Genomic DNA, 24,930 nt, shown 5'->3' with positions numbered 1-24,930 from the left:
CTGAACTTAGATACTTTGCAAGAGCATCCACTGTGCTAAACTACTGAGCCATCACTCTAAAATCCCTTCTGATGTTTAATATAGATGCTCTAATGCAAACTTTAACAGAATGTCTTTACTAGGATATGTAGATTTGAATTTGTTGTTCCCATTTTCATCTTGTTCTAAGAAAGTTTTCATTTCTCTCATTTCTTTGATGACCCATTTATTCTTCAATTGCATATTGCATAATCTGCATTAGTTTTGTATATTTTTTGTACTTTATCTTACTGTTGATTCCTAGCTATAACATGTGATCAAATAGAATATAGGATGTCAGTTCAGTTATGAATTTATTGAGAATTTCATTGTATCCTTTTATTTGGTTTATTTTGGACAAGATTCTACAAGCTGTTGAGGACAGTGTGTATTTGTTGGTGTTTGGTATTTGAGCAGAATGTTTTGTAGATATGTTATTTTCATTTGGTGGATATTGTAATTTAATTGCAGTGCTCATTCATTTTCACACAGTTGACCCATTAATTGTGGGAATGAAATATTTCCCCACCATTATTGCAATAACTTTTACTGTCCTGAGGTAACTGTTGTCTCTTACTCCTTCCATCTGCTAACCTATGTCTAGACCCAAAAGCTTCTATCCACAATACAATCTTAAATAAAATTTTAATGTTTTCAGCTTGAGACTTCACTGCTGAATAAGGTCACTGCTTCTAAGTTCTTTCTGATCTCTAGCTGACTGGCTCAACTCAGTTGTTGCGGCTCAAACTTCTCTCTAGGCTGACTGATTCAATCTGGCTTCTCTCAATTTCTTTCTGAATTTCTCTGCTTGGCCTCATACTAATGTTAGTAATATGTTCTAGTCTTCTAGCTCCTTCTCACTTTCTGACTTGTTCTGTGTTTACCTCTGTCTATCTTGTTCTCTCCCTGAAACCTTTTTTTTTCCTTAATTACTGTCCCAAAAACTGTCTCCTTCCTCAATTTCTCTGGCAGCTCTCTTAAATACCTTTCCTTTTTGCTCTCTTCTAGTAAGATTTGGTCATATCCTGCTCTGTCAAATTGTTCTCTAGTCATTTCTCCTGCCACACAAGTGGCCATCACTTTCAAACATGGGTTCTCCCTTTCACTAACTAATTCTGCCTTCATTGTCTGGATTGAAGGTGTGTATTAAGGGTAAGTCTGTATTTCAGGCAGAGGGATTAAAGGCTGAGGCTACAATGTGCTTAGCACAATTAAAGGCCCAGTATATTAATTAAATATAACATTAGGCGTAGTCACTAGGAACCCCTCCTATGAAATCCCCATCAGCATAGCTTTTGTAGATTTACTGGTAGGGGTCCTTTTATTTAGTTTTTCTGGGTTAAAATCAAGCTGTGGTAGCAGTCACAGGAGCACATTCAGCCCATTAGAGATTCCATAAAACATTGGTCAGGAGACTGTGTGATTAGGAGATGAATGATAAAATATTCCAGTTACCTTTATCTCCCAAACTTTAATCAGCCAAGCCACTTGTTCCAACATGAATTTTAGTCCACCATTTTACCTGTAATTTTCTGTATCTTTTCTTCAACCATTAGTCAAAATAAATCATTTCCTTTTTTACTAATTTTTGTTGACTGCTATCTCATGACAAAATAAAAGAAACTGAGAATTAGAGTTTATTATGAATTTTTGATGCTCTATAAGCTATTTTTATTAAAATTATAGTTATTATTTCATTATATATCCATATGTATGTTACATGTATGTATGGATGGATGTATGGATATATAATATCTATATTTTATATATAATATACATGGATGCAGATATAATATCTATATTTTTGTCGTCCTCTTTGATTTTATTTTGACATAAATTAGAACCTGATACTTTCCCATAAATCATTTTTTAATCATATTTATCTTTGTTTCACTTTGCTATAGTTTATATGGATATAAACTGATAATTTTTGGATCATTTCTTTTGTGGTCTCTATCTAATAAGCTACAATTCATCTTGTCCACTATATATTTTATTTCATAGTTTATTTACTTGTCTCTCGACATTTGATTTTGCTTTACCTTTCTCATCTCATGTCTCTTGTGTTAACCTGATGTGCCTGGTGGGGTTGGGGCTGATATAAAAGAACTGAGTGGGATGGAAGAAAGTTAAGAGGAGATGGACTATAGAATCTATTGAATTTGTGGACACTGGGAGATGCCTGGCGGGGATGGGGGTTCTGTCGGCCGCTAGGACAAGACCAGAGGATTGAATTTGGAGAAGAGGAGGGGGCAGTGAGGGTCTTCAGTTAATTTACTCATCTCCATGTTCCCCTTATCTGGCATATTCCTAGTGAATGCCTGCTTGAGTTGGATACTAGGTTAATCAGAAATGAAAACCACAGTGTGTTTCCTATTACAAAGCTATAGATGAGACTCCTTTTGATAATTTTCAAATGAACAAGTATGCCATTTTATTTCTTTTTGAATCTCTGAGTTGAATATTTATTGTATTTGATGTTAAAAGCTATTGCAATTTTGTTCCAACTCTTTTAAAAATATGTATAGAAAATTAATGTTGATATTATAATGTTCATAGTCTCATAATGCTTTACCTACAATGCAATGGCCTTGCTGCAATATTTTTCCTCTTAGCCATTGGGAAGAGTATAGATGTCATTATACCCTTTATACATATAAAATAAAATTTATAGCCCGTGGCCATTAATTTATTCTTTCAATTTAACCTCCATGTAGAATAGTTAAAAAATATAAAAGCAAATAATGTGCATTGTTTATTTCTTCTGGTAGATTAAATTATTTGACTATCAATTTTTATATCTGAGGAATTCCCATTATTTCTTACAGTGAAAGTCTGCTCATTGACACTCACATTATTATGATTGTAACAACTTTTCATTTTTAAAGCGCATATTTAGTGAATAGGGAGATATTCTGGCTATGTGATTCATTTTGCTTACAACATTTTAATGACATTGCTTTTATTCTTTCTTCCCCACGTTGCTATCAGTGTGAAATATTGGTATTATTTCATGGCCAGTCCTATATATGGAACTCTCTTTTGGTTCTCTGTGGTCAGAACAAAAAGTTCTGACATCTTATCCCTGTCTGGGTTTTGCTGAGTTTCTCATATCTATGTTAGCTATGATTTTTTCTCTAGTTTGAAATTTTGCACTGGTGTACATAGTTTATTCTACTTTAATTTCTCTTTCTTTGTCTTCGTTAACCTGTTCATCTGTCTGTCATTCCTTCTATTCTCTGAATTACAAATTCTTCACATATTTGAGACTCATATTTGCCTAATAGAAAACATATTTCAGTATATTTTTTTCTATTGTCCCCATTGTTATGTTTTTTATCATTTGATAGGTAGTTTCCAAAATGTAGCAAAATGCATGGGTTCACACATTCTGATTTTCAGTTCCAGAATTTCAGTGTGGTTTCTATAGTTTGTATTATTTGTACTGATAACCATCATTCTTCATTTATCTATATCTCTTGTTTTATATTATTGTTTTAAAATAATCTTTTCTAGTTTCAGTATTGCCATTTCTACATCTTCCATATCGAGTTTTTTTCTGGTTATTAAATGTAATTTTCCCAAGCTTTTGGAATAGTGAGCTAAAGACTCTGTGATACTTTTCACATGGTTTTAAAAGCTGCTTTTTTGGTGTTATATTTGTTCTGTTTGGAGAGCTGTTTTAAAGCTTCTGACTGGGCAGTTCCCATAGGATTGAGATAGGAAGCTCAGGTGAAAATCCTATGCCCCTGGTATCTCATTATACACAGGATATTTAAGATTTCTCACATTTCTGCAGGTACTGGTATTTTGCTCAACACATTTTAACTATGAAACAGTCTAGAGTAGTCCTCTGGGGAATCAGACACCCTGATCTCTTGCTTGTCTTCCCTTTCCCAGAGATTGTGTCAAATCTGAAAACCACTGTTTCTAGTCTCCCCTGCCTCCCTGCCCCCAGTCCATCAATGGCGGAAGCAGTCTGGATGGTATGGGAGCAAGTGATGTCATTATACCCAGATCAGGTATTTCTGATAGGATTCTGTGTCACTCTATTTTATGCTGTGCTCTGAAGTCAAGATATAAAGGAATTTGTCCCATTCTCCTAGTTTTTAGAAGACATAACTAATATTATTTTATTTGATTTATATATTTAACAATTATAATGTTGCAGCAGGTTTCTTTTTAATTTTTCTTTGGGTGATTTTTAAATACAAACTGAATGTCTTTAATAGTTATGGGACTATTAAATATTTAAGGAAAATACAGGAGTGAATTTAAATGGATTCCTATAAAAGACTGTAAATTTGACTTTAAAACTTCATTAATATCTTCTGCTTCAAAATGTTTTCCATCATGAAGCAAGTATTTTATCCTCAGAGAAGTTATCATTTATGTTCTGCTGGAACAAAGAGACACAGACAGGCAAGCATTAAGAGAGTTTAACACCCACATATTCGTTCTAAATAAATACTTGAAAGATCTGAGCAGTTTGAGAAATGAGTTAACCTTCTAAGTCACTGTTTTCACAAAAGGAAAATAAAGATGAAAATACTGGGAATAAAAACAGACCTAAGAAACCACACTTTGTATAAGCTCAAAGCATAAGTGACAAGCCACCTGCATCCCTGGAGGCCTACTGTGGCCAAGGACAAACAGGTAAAATCCCCAAGAATGAAAGCCCTGCCTGCTGGGTCCCTGGCAAGTCCAGCAGCCTTAAGGTTTGGCCTGCCCCCTCCGTGCTCCATCTTTTGGTCCACACCTCTAGACCAGATGCCTGCAGCTATCTGGGACCAACAAGTGAAACCTCTACTCCAATTCCCTGCTTGATGGCCCCGCTTGGCAAACCCAGCAGCAGTGAGCTCTGCCCTGCCTGGTGTGTATTCCATTTCCTAGGCCACAGCAGCTACACCTGCAATCCTGGAGGCCTACAGCTTCCCAGGACAAACAGAGGCCTGCAACTATCAGTAAAAAGGTCTACACATCCTTGGGTACCTGTCACCACTAGCAGTCTGAAGCCATCGGTACGACCAGCTCTGCCTGAGTGCCTGGAAGCCTACTGCCACCAAGGACAACAAGCTCTAACTGTAATCACGGAGGCCTGCTGACATCAGAGACGATCCGCTTTACCAGCAGTGTCAGAATTCTGCTCCTATCAGAAACTACCAGGAGCACCAACAATAGGGTAAACCAGCATAGCATTAAAATCAACAAAAGCCAAGACAATACAGTATCACCAGTAACCAGCTACTCTACTACAGAAAGCTCTGACTATACTAAAAGACCTGAATTGAAAGAAAATGACCTTAAATTTAGTCTCATGAAGATGGTAGAGGCCCTTAAAAAATATAAGAAAATGCAGCCAAAGAAGCAGAGTCCCTTAAAGAGGAAGCAAATAAATATAAAGAAATACAAGATGATACAATAAAAAAGGTGAAATAAATAAATGAAACTGTTCAAGACCTGAAAATGTAAATATAAGTAGTTTAGAAAATATAAACTACTTCCTGCACCCAAAGCCCCAGTGGGAGAGAGCTGAATTCCCAGAAGTGTGGACAATCCTGAAACCTCAGGGGCAACTGCCACTTCTGTCCCCTTCTGCTCACTTTCCTGGTGTTGTTTAAATCTTGGCTTGTGCCCAGACAAAACACACCAAACCAACATGGTTCCACATGGAGAGGTTTAATAAGAGAAGACTAGTAGAGGAAGAGAGGAAAGGAGGCTGGCCATGTACAGATGCAGGGAAGGGGGGTGGTAGAGAAAAGAGACAGGGAAGAGAGGAAGAGCAAAGAAGAACAAAGAGCAAGTAACATATAAAGGGTGACCTATCAGAATTACACCAGACTTCTGACCAGAGACAATGAAGTCAGAAGATCCTGGGCAGACCCTAAGAGAACACAAATGCCAGCCCAGGCTGCTATATCCAGCAAAACTCTCAATTAACATAGATAGAGAAACCAAGACTAAATTTATACAATATGTTTCCACAAATCCAGTCCAACAAAGGATAATAGATGGAAAACTACAACATGAGGAGGGAAACGACATCCTAGAAAAAACAAAAAAGTAATCTTGCAATGAAACCAAAAGAAGAGAGACACACAAACATAATTTCACCTCTAACAACAAAAATAACAGGAAGCAACAATCAGTAGTCCTTAATATCTCTTAACATTAATGGACTCCATTCCCTAATAAAAAGACATAGATTAACAGACTGGATATGTAAAAAGGACCCAGCATTTTTCTGTATCTAGTAAGCACACCTCAGAGAAAAAGAGAGACACTAACTCAGAGTAAAAGGCTGAAAAACAACGTTCCAAACAAATGGTCTGAAGAAACAAGCTGGAGTAGCCATTTTAATATGGAATAAAATCAACTTTCAACCAAAAGTTATCAACAAATATAAGGAAGGATACTTCATGTTCATCAGAGGAAAAATTCACCAAGATGAACTCTCAATCCTAAATGTCTATGCTCCAAATGCAAGGGTACCTACATTCATAAAAGAAACCTTACTATGCTCAAAGCATAAATTGCACCTCACATAATAATAGTAGGAGATTTCAACACTAGTCAGAATGGCTAAGATCAAAAACTTAGGTGTCAACAGATGCTGGCGAGGATGTGGAGAAAGAGGAACACTCCTCCATTGTTGGTGGGATTGCAAACTGGTACAATGACTCTGGAAATCAGTCTAGAGGTTCCTCAGAAAATTGGACATTGCACTACCTGAGAACCCAGCTATACCTCTCCTGGGCATATGCCCAAAAGATGCTCCAACATACAACAAAGAATCATGTTCTACTATGTTCATAGCAGCCTTATTTGTAATAGCCAGAAGCTAGAAAGAACCCAGATCCCCTTTAAGAGAGGAATGGATAGAGAAAATTTGGTACATCTACACAATGGAGTACTACTCAGCTATTAGAAACAAAGACTTCATGAAATTCACAGGCAAATGGATTGAACTAGAAAATATCATCTTGAGTGAGATAACCCAATACGGAAAAACACACATGGTATGCACTCACTGGGATATTAGCCCCAAAGCTCAAATTACCCAAGATACAACACACAGACCACATGAAGCTGAAGAATAAGGACTATCAAAGTGTGGATACTTCACTCCTTCTTAAAAAGGTGAACAAAAATATTCATTGGAGGGGATATGGAGGCAAAGTTTGGAGCAGAGACTGAAGGAATTGCCATTCAGAGCCCGCTCCACATTGGAATACAATCCTTATATACACAGCCACCAAAACTAGATAACATTGATGAAGCTAAGAAGTGAATGCTGACAGGACCCAGATATAGCAGTCTCCTGGAAGACACAGTCAGAGCATGTCAAATAAAGTGGCAAATGCTAGCAGCAAACCATTGAACTGAGAACAGGGCCCCCGTTGGAGGAATTAGAGAAAGGATTGAAAGAGCTAAAGGGGCTTGCAACCCTATAAAAATAACCCAACCAACCAGAGCTCCCAGGGACTAAACCACTACCCAAAGAATATACATGGACTGACCCATGGCTCCAGCTGCTTATGTAACAGAGAATGGCCTTATTGGACACCAATGCAAGGGAAAGCCCTAGGTCCTGCTAGTACTGGACCTCCCAGGGTAGGGGAATTTCGAGGGGGGGGTGCAGAATGAAGGAGTGAATGGGGAGGGGAAGACCTTTATAAAAGAAGGGAAAGGGAAGGGGGAGGAGTTAAGGGGCTTATATCCAGGAAAAGGAATAACATTTGAAATGTAAATAAAAAATCCAATAAAAGAAAAAAAAGAATGAAAAAAGAAAATATAAATTGAAACAATCCTGGAGATGAAAAACCTAAAATAGATGACAGACTATAGACACAAGAATCACCAACATAATATCAGAGGAGGACAATAGGAAGAATCAATAAGCCAAGATCTGGTTCTTTGAGAAAAACAAGATAGACAAACTCTAAGGTAAACTAATCAAAAGGCAGAAAGAGAGTATCTGAATTAACAAAATCAGAAATGAAAAGTGAGACACAACAACAGAAATTGAGGAAATCAAATAAATCATCAGGTTTTATTTTAAAAGCTTATACTCAAAAAAATGGAAAAATCTAAATTAATTGGACAATTTTCTAGGCCGTTACAACTTATCAAAGTTAAAAACAAGATGAGGTAAACATTCTAAATAGTTCTATAACCCCTAAAGAAATAGAAGCAGTCATTAAAAATCTCCCAATCAAGAAAAGCTCAGAGCAAGATGGTTTTTGTTCAGAAATCTACCAGACTCTCAATGAAGAACTAATACCAATATTCCTCAAATTATTCCACAAAGTACAAATAGAAGGAACACTGTCCAACTCATTTTGAGGTCACAGTCACCCTGATACACAATCCACACAAATACTCAACAGAGAAAAGGAATTTCAGATCAACCTTCCTTACAAACATTGATGAAAATAATAGCAAACTGAATATAAGAGAACATCAAGATGTCATCCAGACTCCATGATCACAATAGGCTTTATCCCAAAGAATAAAGGGTGGTTGAAAATAGAAAATAATCAGAGAAAAGGAATCAGTCAATCCATAAAACATGATGAAAAAAAACAACTGAATTGAAAGAAGAAAACACATGATTATCTTATTAGATATCTGAAAAAAGCCTTTTTAAAAAATCTGTCACCTCTTTGACTTAACATGTATTGGAGAGATCAGGGATACAGGCATGTATCTACATGATAAATGCAATATACAGCTAGCCAATAATCACCATCAAATTAAATTGAAAGAAACGTAATGTAATTCACATAAAAGGGACAAAACAAACTGTCCATGTTCTCTTTTCTTTTCAATACATTACTTAAAGTCCTGGCCAATTTAATGAAACAACTAAAGGTAGTCAAGGGGATATGAATTGGAAAGAAGAAGATAAAAGAATCACTATTCACAGATACTGTGACAGTACACATAAGTGAACTCAAAAATTCTACCAGAAAACTCTCACATCTGATAAACACCTTTAACAAAGTGCCTGGGAACAAAATTAACTAAAAAATAATCAATAGCCCTCCTTTATATAAATGATAAATGGGCTGAGAAAGAAATTATGGAGAGAACACCTTTCACTATAGCCACAAATAATATAAAATATCTTGATATAACTCTAACCAAAAACAAGTGAAAAACATGTGTGAAAAGTGCTCCAAGTCTCTTAGGAAATAAGTTGAAGAATATATCATAACACGGATAGATCTCCCATTGATTAGTAAAATTAGCATGGTGAAAAGGGCCATCTTACCGAAAGCAATCTATAGATTCAATGCAATTCCCATTAGAATTCCAACACAATTCTTTACCGACCTTGAAAGAACAATTTTTAACTTCATATATCAAAACAAAAGACCCAGGATAGCTAAAATAATCTAGTACAATACATTTTGAAGGTATCACCATCTCTGACTTCAAGCTGTACTACAGAGCATTAGTAATAAAAGACACATGATACTGGTATAGAAAACAAGCAGTTGATCAATGGAATCAAAATGAAGACTTGGAAATAAACCCAGATATACCTATGGACAATTAAGTTTTGACAAAAAAAAAAAAAAAAAAAAAAAAAAAAAAAAAAAAAAACCTGAAACCATACCATAGAAAACAGAAAGCATCTTCAAAAAATAGTGGCTAGACTAACTGGATGTCTGCATGGAGAAGAATACATATAGAGCCATATCTATCACCCTGCACAAAAGTTAAGACCAAGCAGATCAAAGACCTCATCATAGAACCAGACACACTAAATCGAATAGAACAGAAAGTGGGGAACAGCCTTGAACTCATCGGTATTGGAAACAACTTCCTGAACACACCTATAGCTCAGGCACTAAGATCAACAATTAATAAATATGACATCATGAAACTGAAAACTTCCCTTAGGCAACGGATACCATCAATAGGTCAAAAAGGACAGCCAAAGATTGGTAAAAGGTCTTTACCAATCCTACATCTGACAGAAGGCTAATGTCTAAAATATATAAAGAACTCAAGAAGGTTGACAGTAACAACCCAAATAAAACTCATACAAAATGTAGATCTCTCCTGAGAGACACAGCCAGAACACAGCAAATACATAGCGAATGCCAGCAGCAAACCACTGAACTGAGAACGGGACCCCTGTTGAAGGAATCATATAAAGGACTGAAAGAGCTTGAAGGGGCTTGAGACCCCATATGAACAACAATGGCAACCAACCAGAACTTCCAGGGACTAAGCCACTACCCAAAGACTATACATAGACTGACCCTGGGCTCCAACCTCATAGGTAGCAATGAATATCCTAATGAGAGCACCAATGGAAGGGGAAGCCCTTGGTCCTGCCAAGACTGAACCCTCAGTGAACCTAATTGTTGGGGGGAGGGCGGTAATGGGGGGAGGATGGGGAGGGGAACACCAATATAGAAGGGGATGGGGAGGGGTTAGGGGGATGTTGGTCCGGAAACCAGGAAGGGGAATAACAATCGAAATGTAAATAAGAAATACTCAAGTTAATAAAGATGGAGAAAAAAAAAAGAAAGAAAATTCTCAACAGAGGAATCTCCAATGGTCTAGAAGCACTGAAAGAAATGTTAAAAGCCCTTAGTCTTTAGAGAAATGTGAATTAAAATAACTGAGATTCCACCTTGCACCCAGGAGAATGGCAAAGATCATGAATTCAAGGGGACAGCATATCCTGGTAACAGCAATCCACTCACGAAGTCTTCAACCCAAAGTGTGTCTTGCCTATGAGATAGGCAGGGACAAAAATGAAGCAGCGATGAGGTAAATGACCAAATAATGATTAGCCAAAATTGAGACTCATCCCATCAGAACCAGTACCTGATACGATTAGTGATACTCTGGTATGCTTCCAGACAGGACCCTAGCACAACTGTCTTCTGAGAGGTTCCATACAGGGACTGCCTGAAACAGATGCGGAGACCCACAGTCAAACATTAGATGGAACTTAGGACATCTTGTGGAATAGTTATTGGAAGGATTGGGGGACCAGAGGAGGTCAATATAACTATTGACAAATATATCCATAGACATTCCACAGGACGGCCAAAAGAATGAGTTAACCTGAAGCCTTTGGGGGCTCCCAGAGACTGAACCATCAACTGAAAAGCATTCCTGGGCTGGACTTAGATCCTTCTCACACATGTAGCAGATGGGTAGCTTGCTCTTCATGTGGGTCCCCCATCAATTGGAGCAGGGTCTGTCCCTGAATCTTCTTCCTGGCTGTAAGTCCCATTCCCCTAACTGTGCTGCCTTGTCTGGCTTCAGTGGGAAAGGATATGCCTAGTCCTAGAGTGATTTGATATGTGAGAGTGGGGTGATACCCAAGGGAACCCTCTACCCTCTCTGAGGAGAAGGGGAGGGAGTAATAGGAGTTCTGGATTCCGAGGCATGGTAACATGTTTAAGCTTGAGTAATACCAATGGTGTGAGGGTTCTAAGGGTCTGATTAATGGTTTCATATGGTCTTTAGAGGTGGCTGGACAAAGCCCATACCAAAAAGTATACTTATATGAAAGGACATTTTTGTATGTAGAAGAGGGATTATAATGATTCTGGACAAGAATCTAATTGGATGAAAGACATAGAACAAAATTGTTTGAATACAATTATTTTATTCATATCCATTTTTACTTGTACATTTTCTATATTATAAATATGGTGTTGAGTATTTTAGCATTTATTATAGTATATGGCTTTTTCCAATACTTGGGAAAACTAAAGAAAATGCAACCTTTCATCATAATGCTAAAAAGTAACAAGTAGTTATACATGTTTATTTTATTCTATTTAAAATAGATTTTCATACAATACATTCTAACTAAAGTTATTGCTCACCCAGATCATCCCAGTTTCTCTGAACACACACAAAGAACTTGTAAAATTTTTAAAAAATTTAAAAATGGTCCTGGCATATTATGAGTCAAAAACCTCAAAACATGCCATTGAATCCACTTTCTGTTGACCCTCTACAGCTGGTCACTGGAGCTAACTCTCCATAGCAGTTTGTTTTCCCCAGGGAAACCACCTTGTAGAAAACTCATTTTTTTCTTTTTAATTTGCAAGTGGTTGTCAATCTGAGATTGCTTCTGGATTAGGAATGAGGCCACAGGTGTCCTCTTCTCCTTTCAGCTCTAGGACTGCAGCTGATGAAGACCTACATAGGCCTTGTGAATGCTGTCTGAGTCTCTGTGATTTAGTCCTGCTGCGTTTAGGAGGACTTATCTCTTTGGTATCCTCCATTCCTCCTGTTCTTACAATCTTCTCCCCATCCATTCTGTAGCATTCCATAAAGGGAAGCATTGATAACAACATCAGTTTAGGGATAAATGTTCCACAGACTCTCATTCCTTGCATAATGTCTGCCTGTGAGTCTCTGCATTTGTTCCTACCTGCTCTGTAGGAAGCCTCTGTGATGATTGACGGTTTGGAGAGGCAATGGTGTGTGTGTGTGTGTGTGTGTGTGTGTGTGTGTGTGTGTGTGTGTGTGTGTGTGTGTGTATACAGAATGTCATTAAGATGCATTTTATTTTTCTGTTCCTTTAGTAGAATAGTAGTATTTTGTTTTCTCTTATATTCCTGGACAATCTCGTCTCAGGTTTTGGCCACTCAATGTTGGGTATAGGTTTCATCTCATGAAGCATTCCTTAAATCAAATCCAATTTGTTTGGTAACTTGCATAAGCTTTTGTGCTACCATTGCACTTCCTTAACTTATAGGTAGGACACTATCACATATTGCGAGGATTTTAGCTGAGTTTGTCTTTACCATTCTCCTTTGGTATGTGCAGTGCCAAGAACACTAGCACATAGCAGAGAAGGCTCTAGGTAATCAGGAGCTCAACTTATCTGTTCAAGGACTTGTATGGGTGCTGTATTCATCACTGAAGTCTTGCTGTCAGTTTATGGAAAGCAACATGTAGCTTTGGGGTTTCCCTTGGTACCCCTTTGGCTAACAATTCAATTAGAAGCTTACCAGTACTGGAAGCTTCCTTTGGTGACAAGAGATCTACACCTGGAGCTCTATTTCCGTTATTTGACAATTTAATTTAATTGTATAGTTATATTGATCTCTTAAATAAACTCTTACCAGTTTATTTTAAATTATTTTCAATATATTGCTGTGCTACTTCCTTAATAATTGTCTCTTTATTTTACATGTAAAATATAATTACTACATGATGGATGCTTAAATATCTAGATTATATGTTTGTGTATGTTAATGTGTGAGAGAGAGAGGAAGAGACAGATGGTGGGGAAGGAGGGGGAAGAGTGAGAAACTAAGCTGTTTATATTTTCTGTAAAATTATACCAAAATATAGCATATTCTACTTCCATAATCTTTATCAACTTTGCGGGAAATTCTGATAGCACGGGAAAGAATGATGAAGAGTTTACTAAACTTGGACTGTTACATTAGGAAGAAAATATTTTAAATATTATTATCTTAAAATAAAAAATTCCCGTCATGTTGGATAGCACAATTTAAAGATTTTAGGTAACTGGGCTGAAGCAGTAAAGGAGACATAGTCACTACCCAATCAAAACAAATGTAGGTGCGGACAGATTTATTGTAGCTCAGCTTTATAAGATTTGGTTGTCATTGTAGGGATGGTATAGCCAACTAGACCAATTAAACATGTATCAGGAAGCCAAGAGATGAAAATTCTGACATCCAGGTCTCTTTTTCGTTTTACTCTGTCTAGCATGCCATTTCCCAGGATGCTGTCACTCATGTTCAAAGAGGCTCTCATAACCTCAGTTAAACTTTTTCTAGATATGTTCTCACATACACAACCTGCAGGGGGTTGTCAAAAAACCATCAAAAACAAACAAAAGCCTTCCTGCCAAGTGAACAATGAAGTAAGCACAGATGTAAGGAAAGTGAGCATGAGTTATACTAAATGTGACCAGTAAATCAGAGAACAAGGAAACCGGAAAGGGATGAACAGTCAGAAGTTAAGCGATGGCCGTTCTCACTGACTCTGGAGTTCTTAACCTTAGAATTGATGTAATATTTAGTGAAAATGGAAGAATAGCATTTCCAGATCTATCTGGAGGCATTGAACTACAAGAAATAGGCAAGGTCAGATTTAAATGATTGCACATAGACAAAGGAATTTAAACTTTGACTATTTAGGCACAATAATACAGCTTTTCAATGTTTCCTTGCTGGGAAGTACTTTAAGTCCTAGCCCTTTGTCCAGTTAATCCCAATGTATCCAGCCATATTCTCCTGGTAATACTATTTGTAACTGCCGCTTGTAGTCCAAACTTCAACTTTAAGTAGCAAATGGCCTAATTTGCAGTGTTCCAGTTTTGCATCTCCAAGCGTTATATATCATCCTGACCTTGCAAATACACTGAGTGCTATATTTTATGTGAGTAAATTATTAGTAAGTGGTATAGACTAGCCCCATACCTTGACGCTGTAACTTTGTTAAATAATCCTGTGTAGCCTTAACTTAAATGCACTATAAATTTAAAGTGCTTTTTTATGTCGGGTTTATAGCTGGATTACTGTAAACAGTTTCTCTACAGACCTTGAGCGCCACTGCTGATTTACATCTACAGTTTTCTGCTTAGTATCTTCTTAGTATGTTATATTCAAACTTGAATATATTCCTATGGATGCTACCTTTTCTTTGTCACACACCTATAAATCATAAGAAATCACTTTCGGCACAGTGCAGAGACAGTTCTGTGGTTAAGAACATTTGCAGAGAACCTAGATTGTGTCTCAAGCATCCACATTGTGGCTTGCAATGACCTAGAGCTCTATTTTCAGGATATCCAGTTGCCTTTGCTGGTACCAGTTACACACTTTATATATACACATATACCTGAACTTATTCACAAAAACACATTAACAGACATTCAGATAGGAAGGAAGAAAAAGGAAGGAAGGAAGGAAGGAAGGAAGGAAGGAAGGAAGGAAGGAAGGAAGGAAGGAACGGACGAACGGAGGGAGGGAGGAAGAAGGAAGACAGACAGATAGACAGAAAGTACTTTTGGATGGTCAGTGACATCTTTTGTTCGTTCACCTCCCAAGCTATACCATCATGTATGATTGAATTTACACCATTTTCATGTATCATAAATCGAGAAGAATGAAAAGCAATTTTGGTATTTCTTTTTTTATCATCAAATTTCTTCTTCATTTCTGTCTGAAATATATTATGGAGTATACTTTTTCCTACTTAGTTTTGTAAAGTTTTTAGTTGAAGGTTCTTGCATTAAATGATAACTTCATAAGCATGATAATCATGAAGCAAATTAAGAGGCTCAATATAAACTCCATACTCAACAGGTTTCCAGAAGAAAAACTAGTCCAGTGAATTTTCTCTCCTTTGAGCAACAAAGCACTGACCTTACATTTCAAAAGAGGGGAGGTCAAGTCTGTCAACTGAGAACAGTGTAAGAAGCAAATAAGGAATGAGAAAATCTAAGGGAACAGAGCTAGAAGAGACAAAAATAATAAGTGGAGAATTGTGTACTATATTTTTAATATATACTACAAAGTGTTTAATTGCAAAATGTTTTTGAAAAATAAGATATTTTTTCTTTTTAATTCTTTGATTATTTTAAATGTGTATATAATGAATTTTGGTCATTTTAACTACTTTTTTCTCTTTCATCTCCATTCTTTTTCCTACATTTGATATGTGAGTGTGTGTATGTGGTGTGTGTGTGTGCAGATATCATGCTTGCTTGCATAAGCATGGACAAATGGTTATTTACTATAACATGAACAAGCTGTCAGTAGCTGCACCACTTAAAAAAACTGATATATCTTGTCCTAAGCAGTCATTAGCAGCCAATAATGGTTCCAAAAGTAAAGGAGCCATATGCATCCCTCCCCCATCTGTGATGAAGTGTGGACAAACCTAATCTAGTACCAGTCTTATGTAGATAACCACAGTTACCAACTGGAGGGATGCTATGGCCCTGTCTAGAACACACCTTTTCTCATCATACCTCCCCATCTCTTATGTTCCAAACCTTACATTCTGCTTCTTTTTTTATGCTGTTACCTTAGTCCTGGAATTGGTGGCATATAAACCATGTTTAAAGCTAAGCATGCAACAGCTACTTATTCTTCTATGATTTTAAGTATTAAAAACTTATTCACTACAAAGCAGATTTTTATGGAAGAAAATTTATTTCTGTCTGATGTAGCTGAATAGCACAAAATCAAACCAATCTAAGGGTATGGCTATTATTCCACATCATTCTCTTGACTGAGCATTAATTGAATGTCGAATGTGTTTTTAATTAAATGTTGTGGTCTCACTGTTGTCATATAGTTCATTTTACAATTTTTACAAAGATTTGCTTTTGTCTTTGTAAAGCCTTCCCAAGCATTTTTAGTGTCTTCAGACTCAGCCCTTGCCATTTACTCATCCGCAGATGACCGAGTCCACTAGCTCATTAAGCAAATTGAAATTGATAAGTGGGCACCACATGTGACATGGGATGACTCAGCTTTTACCATTAACATTATTTAGGGTGTCTGTCACTTTCTGCCAATATTATTAACAGCAGCATTATTTCCTAACAGACTTTATTTTTGTGAAAATCCATAAGTGAAACACTGCCTCAGTAACAAGCAACCTCTTCCCTGCAGACATGATTACAAGCTGGGAACTTAATTTGACTCCCTTATCTTCAACATACTTGCAATTAATACTTGATAAACTAAAGGACAAGTTGCCCAGATAGTTAATTATAATTTCCTATTATGATAACTTAGTAGAGATGAGGATCCAGAAATGTCTTTGACCACTGACAGAAACCTCAATGATGCTGGACCTCTTCCACATCATCTCCAAGCCTGGCCTTCAGAAATGAACAAAGAAAGCTCAAATCACTGGCATGAATATATATCACTGCCCTAAAGTGCCTATCTGCCAAGATAATTCCTTCTGTTCTAGTCAACCTCTGATCACATAGCCAGTCTCCTGTTCACTGTGGGAGGATTGTTACTGAACTCAAACAATGAAAAGTATAGGTATGTTTTCCTGAATCAACATTCCTTCCTGCTTATATAATTCTTGCTTCCCTGACTACATTGAACTTTATCACTTTCCTTTCCATTTTTTCATTTTCTTTTGACAAGCACTCTTCCCATGCCTGAATAAACCCAGGTGATTTCAGTTTACAATGAACTATATGTCCTCTTACAAAAGCAATACAGATCAGAATTCTGTTCTTCCCACTTTAAATAGCACTCAGCCCCACCTATCTGTGAAGCTGTTCAACAAACACTTTCTGAGAAAAAAATGTAGCCTGTAATTGCAAAACCAATAAAATAAACTTTCCAGGGATTCCCTCCTAGGCAGATAGATATGCATTTATCATATTTCCATATCAAATTAAATGTCCCTGGATTATATTAAATATACATGAACAATGACTAAAATTAAAACGTAAGTAAATTAACATTATTGTCTTTTTGAAACATTGAAGGTAATCTAAAGAGTTATAAACAAAAAAAAAAAGCAAACCAGAAAGATAAAATGAAAAACAAGTAAAATAAATAATAATGAAATAGAAAAATCAGATTAAAATTTGAGTCTGGATTATTCAGACTAATAGCTTTCATGTCTTTGAGGAAGTATCAAGGGAGATTCACAGAACAAGAAAGTAAAATGTAGTACTAGAATGATATGTTACAGTAGAAATAAGAAAGCCTTGGTTTAAACATTAGAAATATATGGTAGAATAAACTTTAATGGATTTTATGGTTGAATGTTCACAAAATGAAAGAGCAATTTATTTCACAAAAATCTATCTATTTCAACATTTAAAACTTGGCCAAATGATATGCCGTTGAATTATTCTTCCTTAGGGGTAAATACGGTAATTGGATATTATATAATCAAACATCTTGATTATAATGAAGAACAGTACACATGAGAAGAGTTAATCACTTGAAAAATCTTGTATGCAAGAAGAATCTCTGAGCACAGTTATTTTTAAAGCAAAATAGCTAACTCTGTGAAGCCAAAGTCTGTTGAACTAAAATCAAAGAACAATGTCCAAAGTGCACATGCTGGGGAAGCTATGTACTGTAAGTGGAATATTAGTAAGCCACTATATTTCTTTCTATTTCATATAGTCTCATATTCAAAGAGAAGTTAGGAGATGAGCTTAAAGCATTCCAATATGCTATTAGAGAGAAATTTCAAATACTTTATGTTCCTTTAATTAGCCTCATTTTATTTTAAACATATTTAACTATGAAGACAGATGGTGACCATGAATTGAATGTTGATGGCATTGAAGGCAATGATTAAAAGTAAATAGTAAATAGAGGATACAAAGTTATGGGCAGATCTATGAAACATGTATTTATCAATACTTTGAAAATAAGTTTCACATATATCTGATAGTCAAAAAGTGATTGAATTAAGAGAACGAATGTACTTTTTTACATTAACATAATACAATAAGAAATTCCATGCTAATATAAATCCATTAGTTTATTTCTAGACATTACTAAAATTTCAGTAACTGTGGGCTATGGGTATAATTCACTTATGGAGTGCCACCTAGCATATACAAAGCTCTGGGTGGACTCAATCCACAGAACAAACAAGCCCTCAACCACTTTTATTTTTCCAATCATTTCTTTTCTTTTTTCCTTTCCATTCTCTCTATCATTTACTTCTCGTTCCTTCCTCCTTTCCTTTCTTCCTTTCTCCATTCCTTCTTTTTAAATTACTATCTCTAAATAGTTTTAGTGTTTGTGTAAATCTGTGTGAATGCATGTGTGTATATCTATGTGGTGGGGTTGTGTGTGTGGAGAGAGGGAGGTATACAAGAGTGCAGATGCACACATGTCATATATATATATATATATATATATATATATATATATATATATATATATATATATATATATATAGAGAGAGAGAGAGAGAGAGAGAGAGAGAGAGAATAGAATAACTTTGTGAATGGCTTCTCTCATTCTCCCATGGGTTCCAGATATGGGATTCTGGCCATTAGGCATACACAGCAAGTAGTTCTACCTACTAAAGCATACTGACAGCTACTTTTCTTTATTTCAGGACAGGGTTTTGCACTATAGCCTAGGATGGCCTAAAACTCACTACGTTGCACAGGCTGGACTCCAACTAACTCATCTAACATTTTTCATCTTTAGAAAAATATGTTCTGAAATAAATTGTGTAGATTTGTTAATCTTGGGTGGCTCTTTACTTGTACTTTATCTTTAATGGCAATGATCTTTTATGTTGTCGTATTTTTCCCTCAACAGGATCCTCAATCTGGATCTGTCAAACATCTTTAGAGGTGTGTGATACACTGCAGATATGATAAATGGTCCCTTCCCTTCTTCATATCACAGGACACTGACCAGCACTGTAGGATAATGCCAAACATGTTTCTTCATTATAAGATTTTATCAATGCTCCATGACTCAGTCTAGACACTTGAAGAACACATACAAATCTGCTATTATTAGACTTCCTATTTAGCTTTAGCATCAATTGTCACTCTGCTGGGAAACATTGATGTACCACCTCTAACTCAGTAACTTGTCTATAAATAATAGTTCAGACCTTAGTGTTAGAGGAAACCCCACCTCTAATCCTCCATGTACCACTCTACTTTCCTCTGTCTGTATGGACCACATATGCATGCATGAATGTATGTATTTACATGTTTGTGTGCACATATATATGTGTGAATGTACATATATATGTGTGTATGCATGTATATATATACACATGCATGTACATATGTATTTATGGAGTAGGTGGTAGTGCATACTTGCCATGACATATGTGTAGAAACCAGGGGTCATTTAGTGGGAATTGTTTTTTTTTTCTTCTATCATACAGGTTGCAGGAGACAAATCAGGTTGCATGGTTTAGCAGTAAATTCAGTTACCCTCTGGGCCATCTCTTTAGAAACTTAGCTTCTTTTATTCTGTTTAATGTTAACAATTAACTAAAATTATTTCAATTTTCTCCTTATATCAAGCTAATGTGTGTGTGTGTGTGTGGTGTGTGTGTGTGTGTGTGTGTGTGTGTGTGTGTGGGATTGTGTTTGTGTATATGTGTGTATGCTCAAGCATCCCCCTTACTTTTGTTGAAAAGTCATGTTGAAGATCCATCTTCTGCTCTCAATACACTGGCACAAAAAATAGCTATTTTTTTCTGAGCAGAATTCTATGGAAAGCTATAACACACATTCCTTGATGTCGTTTGTTTTCCTTATTACCATTATAAATCCTACATTATTTTCCTAATATGTCAGTAGAAGGTCCACTGAACTAATCTTTCTTCCTTTATATGAAAACTGAAGCTTAACTACTACCTTCCTTGTAAGAGTCTCCATCAGGGATCTAATACCAAAAGCAAACTAAATAGGAAGATGTCAAATAGTTTTGAAAAATACTTTGATTGTAACTAAACAATACAGCATTGGGCTACCAAATACTGTAGAGTTACCAGTTTCCTGAGTTAGGCCATTACAGTAACAAACAATTCCACATATCTCACGTAAAAATTTTTCCTCAGGGTAGCCCGTAACGTGATTAAGGCTGCACACCTTTAAGTGTACTGAATGGATGTATGCCACACATTTAAATATATTGGATTGGACCAGAACCTACTATTGCGAATTCCTGACGATGAACTGAACCACTTATGACCTGTTGATGATATATCAATGTGCTGCGTATGAGAAAAAAATCTTAAAGAGATACAAGGTAGAGTTTTTCAAGTTGGTAAAATGATAATATGTGTACTGGCTTTAAACACTCTTGGTGTACCTACAAGAAACACAATGAACCTAGAATAATTAATTTGAGAAGGAAATACTTAGAAAGTAGAGTACTTGCATTTATATAAATGCAACCCGATAAAAACAACAATGCCAACCAACCAGAGCTTCCAGGGACTAAACCAGTACCAAAAGACTATATACATTGACTGACCCAGGGCTCCAATTGCATATGTAGCAGAGAATAGCCTTGTTGGGGCACCAGTGGAAGGGGAAGCCCTTGGTCCTGAAAGGTTGGACCCCCAGTGCAGGGGAATATGGGGAGTAGTAAGGGGAATGTATGGGGGGAATACCCTTATGGGGGAAGGGGAAGGAGAGGGGAGGGGTTGGGGGCTTAGGGACAGGAAACCGGAAAGGGGAATAACATTTGAAATGTAAGTAAAGAAATATATCTAATAAAAAATTAAAAAAAAAACATGCTATGAGGGAACTGCATCCCAGTAGATCTTCTAACTAGACAGTGATCTTTAATCCTACAAGTATAAGAATCCTTTTAAACTGCCTAGGATTATGGTATATGAAAGCATTTCTTTGGGTATAGATTTGATCAAAACAGAGGTAATTCTGTTTTGTTCTGGTGGAGTGTGACATAAACAGAAAGTATTTTTAAGGGCATGTGGAATATCAAAGAGCTGATCTCCCCTTGTCTAAGGAAGGAAGCAAATAGCTGTATTGTAAGGAAGGAGAGGCAGCCATATGGAAGCCTCTAGACAAAAGGGCAGGTCTTGGATGATGGCCCAAAGAAAAGGTAACCTCACATAGTTGTAAGGAAATTTCTTGCTATCATAGGTGAGACTGCAAGCTCAATGGGTTAATGGTTTTGCCACTAACTTCAGATATCAAGGTACCACCAGCACATGGAACTGATTCTCCTGATTCTGAAATTCGGATGCTAAGTCCTAGTATTCTCAAGTCTGTTTATATAAATAAAATGACCAGTCAAAGTAATAGAAAAGAACTTAAGAAGAACACTTCTGGTGCACAGTGGAATCTACTGAGGGTCTCAGTCTAACTGTCATAATCATTACATCTTCTTTAAGGACATAAGAATCACATAGACAATGACCACACTAAAATCAACCCCAATAATTGTCAATAAACAAAATGAAACTCACTTTCCCTATTACAAAGGTCCACTTCTAAGTGAATGAATGTGTTCTTGATAAATAGGCATGTCATTTCTCAAGAGATAAATAAGTTATTTGAATCTCTCTTCACAACATCTTCAGGCTTTTTAACTCATATTTAATGTATTAACAAACTTTATAATGCTTATAAATTTACATATACAAGTATACAGAGGAGATAATTTGCATGGACAGACTTACTAAGTTGAAAAGGGTCATCTTTGTGCAAATTTGTGTGAATCTGTGCAAACTTCATTATATTTCCTAGCCCATTAGTTTTGATATGATCAAATATTTAATTTGTTAAATTAAATTTTAACAAAATTATTACTGTAAGCATATGTACTTAATATAATTAAAATAGTGATAGTAAAACTTCAGACATTAAAATTCATGGGATATAAAAGTATTTAATCAGATTTGAGGCCTTAGTTCAAATAAAAGAAGGTAAAATGGTTAAATATATTTGTATATTATATATAAAATATATATAACTTAAAAACAATATATAATAAATTATATTGATTATACAATATTAATATAGGTATAACTTTATTACACATAATATATACATACATACATATATATATACATATATATATATATATATATACATATATATATATATATGCATGCCAACTCTTCCTCATTTTAGACAAAAAAAATCCTGGTATGATTCCCTCCTTCCTCATAACTATGATACTTTGCTACAATTTCCATTCCTCTCTAGTTTTGTTTTCCCTTGTCCTGTAGCCCTGTGTCACTTCAGCTCCTGAAAGCATCTACCATTTTATTCTGTCACTAAGTGTAATTTATAATTTGTTTAATGACAAGATAAACCACACCATGCTTTGTTGTTGTTTGTGTGCAATCTTTTCTCATTTTCTTTGTGCGGGAGGCAAACAATATCAAAGACTAACTCCTACCACATCTGTTTCACATAGGTCTTCCTTTCCAACTTTCCAAATATGAGTCAATCCCATTGTTTGGGCTTCACCACCACCAGCAGCTTCCCATTTGAATAGCATCAGTGAAAACCACAAGGTGTTATAACTATTTCAGTGCAAGTGAAACCACCTAGTTATAGACTGTCCCCTCTCACTGCACCCTCACATGCTCTTCCTTTCCTGGCCTCTGTATAAGACTGCCAGCATGGTATGAAGAATACTCCAGGAGTGTTTCATAGGCTTCTCTGCAATGTGACTTCCAGACTATAAAAGAAAGCTCTGAATGTCAGAAATAAAGAAATGAGACCACATCCAATAGTACAAAATTAATTCTCAAGATGCCTATTTATATCTCTGTAAATATTAAGTGAACCGTTACCTTTCTACTTGTTTTTATGTTTTATGACTATTTTTATTTAACTATTTTTATTTTTATTGCAACTTATTTTTTATTTGTCTAATTAATTAACTATAAGAAAGTGAATGGTGAAGAAACTCTTACATATCTACCCAGTTATTTAATTTGGAAAAATATATAAAAAGGCTGCAGTTGGAATTCATTCACAGCTATTCTAAGAGATGGCTGTCTAATATCTATTTTGCCTCATGAATATTCTTCATTTCCTTTCTCCAGTTTCCTCTTTTCTGGCCTTTGCCAATTCCATTTCTCTAAGCTGAGATCCTGATCTTACTCATCTCGTTGCCTGCTCCAAGGCCTCATCTATTCTGTGCTCAATGGTTCTGATGAATTGGATTTTCACCCACACTGCCACCACAGTTGATTTAGTAAAAAATTCCCTCTGTACCTTATTGACTTTGAGGTTGATTTTATCTGCTGTGATTTGGTCAGTGGAATAATCTAGTGGTTTTTGTTTACCAATTGACTATATGCAAGTTCTGTGCATTTGATCTCAATAATAAGGATAAAGTTAGAATACATATTTAATGTACGTGAACTGTACCTTAACTTCCAGGGATGATGTTCACATTACTCTTAGAAATTCAAATGAAAAAATGTTATACATCAGTCCTCTGCATGCCTTAAGAATTAATGCTATTCTCAATATCTCTTCATAAACCCACAGATAAATATGGTCCCCACACATCAACAAGGAAACTTCTCTTTGCAACAGAAAGGTAACACTACAGGAAAACTCATCAATCAAGGTGTAGAGATGAGAAGCTCAGTCCAAAAGTATACTTCCACAAAACAATTCATACACCTAAGGTTCATAGAATATTCCAGTAGATGGGACAGGATGGTTGGTTATAAGTGCCACAGGATTAAGGTGTTTTCCTTTGTGTCTCCTAATAATACCAGAAGCTCCACACATAAAGTATCACCAGCCAGACTACCTAAATGTAAGCTAACCAAGGGCAACAAGTGACATGCGAAACTGAATGGGGATAGCTAATGAAACCTCAATCCTACATTAAGAAGCACAGGCAGCTGAGAAATGCTGGGAACTGGGGAAATAGTCACACACCAATTGGTTCTAATACTAAATAATTAGTTGTGAAAACATACAAGTAACTTTATATAACCTGAACCTGTTATATTTAAACATAGACGCAGACATAGATATAGGTATACATACACATACGTATGTGAAACAATAATGAAAAAAGAATTTGAAAGAGAGGAAGAGGGGCTGGAGAGATGGCTCAGTGGTTAAGAGCACTGACTGCTCTTCCAGAGGTCCTGAGTTCAAATCCCAGCAACCACATGGTGGCTCACAACCATCTGGAATGGGATCTGGTGCCCTCTTCTGGTGCATCTCAAAATAGCTACACTGTACTCATATAAATAAAAGTTAATAAAAAAAATTGAAAAAAAATTTAAGAAAGGGAGCAAGAGGTATATGAGAGAGTCTGGAGAAATGAAAGGAAGGCAGAGATAATATAAGTGTATTATATCTGAAATATGAAAAATGAAGCCCTGATGATGAAAAACATAAAAAATAGATATTGAAACAGGAACTGCATTTAAAACTCT

Source organism: Rattus rattus, chromosome 11 (assembly GCF_011064425.1).
Source record: "Rattus rattus isolate New Zealand chromosome 11, Rrattus_CSIRO_v1, whole genome shotgun sequence".
Classification (NCBI taxonomy): Eukaryota; Metazoa; Chordata; class Mammalia; order Rodentia; family Muridae; genus Rattus; species Rattus rattus.
Note: the sequence above shows the minus strand (reverse complement) of the source record.